A 2,917-nucleotide genomic window follows, 5' to 3' on the forward strand; every position below is an offset into this window, starting at 1 on the left:
GTCCATGTCGTTTTGCTTCAAAGTCCCCTAGAAGGGCATAGCTGCCGAGTATTTAATCCCCGCTATAAGCAGTCTTGTATTTTTTTTAGATTATGAAATATATGAGTTTTTAAACATATACATTAACTAACGCTCGATTTGCAAAAGTTATGATCTCTTTTTTTCTCATCTAGATGGTGGAAACAATCATCTTATAACCAATACTTTACTTTATTTACCAAGTTTAAAGCCGCAAGAATTTTCATATCGGCCTAACCTTAGGATGTAACTAATAAGAATCATCGTTAAAAACACTTGTGATGATAATAACGTTTTTAACATATTTATGGAAATTTGTTCTCGTAGTACGTAGCAGTTATAGCTAAGATTTATGGATAGGATATCACTCATTAGTCGATGGTAGCGAATCCAAATTCGAGTGGAACACACCGAAATCAAATCCAAACCACGAATATTAAAGACACACGAAACATCAAAACGACCACTTTTTGTTATAGGGTAAAGACAAAATACAAATCTCTAAGACCTACGAAATTTGACCGCAGTCGGCAATCACCACACGCTTTGTAGGCACGCCGTTAAGATACATCATCAGTTCGACCGACTTCCTTCTCAATGTTCTCAATCATACCCAATCCCTCAACAACTTGGCCAAACACGACGCACTCCCCGTCGAATTCCACAATCTTCCTCAAGCAGATCATGAACTGAGTCTGAGATCCGATGATGTTTGGTCTACAGTCCCACATGGTGAGTATACCTGGACCGGTGTGCATCTTGATAAAGTTCTCATCGTCGAAAAACCTACTTCCGTATATACATTCGGCGAATCCAAAAAATGTTTTAGTGGATGCACAAATGCTAGAATAGGTGTAAACTTAGATGTGATTATAGGTGTAGGCATCAAATTTGTTAAGAAATGTAATAAATTTTAAAGTTATTATGGGGCAAGTGCACCTACTCTCCTCTACCTAGGTTCGCCACTGTCCTGGTTCCTCCCAGCCACCAATGATATCTCCTCCACACAAGGTATAACCAGGGAACATCTCGTGGATGATTGATCCCTTGTAGTGGAGTGGTTTACCGAACTTCCCAATGCCTTTCTCGCCTGTACAGAGGGCACGGAAGTTCTCTGCCGTCCGTGGAGTTGTGTCGGCAAAGAGCTCCATCACTATCAGACCAGCGGTTTGCCGTCCACGGTCATATCAAAGAAAACCCTAGGGTTAGCCATTTTCAAAGATGGATCAAAGAGTTTAGTATTTTCAGATTCATATTATATTCCTTTTTAAAGCCACCCGCAGGAGGATGAACATGGGCCTTGTTGACGTTCAATCCGCCACCAGCCAGTGGTACGAACTGGCCAAGAGGATTAACGTTAATTGTGAACCCACCACTAGCCTGCGGATGAACGTGGGATCCATTGTCGTTTAATCTTCTACCAGCCGGTGGTACGAGTGGGCCAACAGGGTTAAAGTTAACTGTGAATTTACCACCAGACATTGTAACGGCGGCTCTGTCGGTTTCATTAAATCGAAAAGTAATTTCCATACTCGGAGATGGATCTGGAAAAATTAGGGTTGTTTTGCTAGAAGAGAGAGGAACAAGTTCCAAGCAAAATTGAATTTTAAAACTCTTAAAATTTTGAAATATTATTGAATTTGTAATTTAAATTCTATTTTATTTGAACTATCTGTTGGGAACTTTTAAATAGAGTTCCGGGGAGGACTGATTTGTGATTTTGTAAAACTTTCATAATTCATCTAAAAATTATCTAAAAACTCAATGAAAATCAAATAATTCTAAGTCAACTCAAATGATAATTCAATAGATCCATCGAACTAGTAGAATCCGAATTTAAATGAACAGAAAATATAATCACACAATGACATCAAACCAAAAAAATAACCACATACGTCCACCTTACTAGCCAAGTCTTGCACCAAAGTGAAAACATGAAACTAATTAACAGGTGTGTAAAGAAACCACCCTTGATATTGTTTAACACTGGCCCAAGACCGTAATACCCGAGAACCCGAAAGAACCAAGAAAATTTCTAAGTATGAAAAATGATATGGAAGAACTCTCAAAAAGATTTAAAGAACTTTGAGTAGAACACTCTTTCTTTCTTTAAGAATTTTTCTTATTATTACACTTGTTCAACTTCTTGTTTTATGTTACAAATGGGAGAGGAGAGAGCTATTTATAGGCTCCAAAAGTACAAAATATCTTACAAACCTTATCTTAATCTCTAGAACGCTCTAACATAATATCTAGATTTTTTCTACTAATACGTATCCAAAAGAGATCTCTAGAACACTTGAGGAGGTGATGATCTTTTATGATTTTTCTAGAGAGATTCTAGAACCTTAACTTAACTTTGGGTTTAGCCAAATAAGATTATTGGAACTCATAATTAAGGACAGCCCAAAATCAAGTTTAACTTCAATACTCCCCCTTAAACTTGATTTTGTCCATCATTCCGAGCTTTGAACGGAGTATCTCGAACTGACCTTTTTTGGTAATGACTTGGTGAAGATATCAGCAATGTTGTCCTCGCTTCGAACCTCCAATGCTTCAATTGTTCCATCAAGCACCTTCTCTCTTATGAAATGATGTTCCAATTCAATGTGCTTCGTTCTTCCATGGAACACTGGATTATTGGCCAGCTTGATAGTACTTTGATTATCTCCATAGATGGTAATCGATTTATTGATTGGCTCGAACAAGTCTTCAAAGAGTCTTCGAAGCCATATACATTCTTGGGCTGCGAGTGTTGAAGCTTTATACTCTGGTTCGGTAGTAGACAATGACACTGTTGCTTGCTTCTTACTGCACCATGAAATGCTTGTGTCTCCACATAAGAACACAAAACCCGAAGTTGATTTTCGATCATCTAAATCTCCACCAAAGTCAGCAT

At 37.9% G+C, this 2,917-nt stretch overlaps 1 pseudogene; it reads right to left on the minus strand.

Moving 5' to 3' along the window:
- Window positions 1–578: 578 nt before the first annotated feature.
- Window positions 579–1,231, minus strand: LOC106296729 (annotated as a pseudogene).
- Between the last annotated feature and the right edge of the window lie 1,686 nt (window positions 1,232–2,917).

This window comes from Brassica oleracea, chromosome C1 (assembly GCF_000695525.1).
Source record: "Brassica oleracea var. oleracea cultivar TO1000 chromosome C1, BOL, whole genome shotgun sequence".
NCBI lineage: Eukaryota > Viridiplantae > Streptophyta > Magnoliopsida > Brassicales > Brassicaceae > Brassica > Brassica oleracea.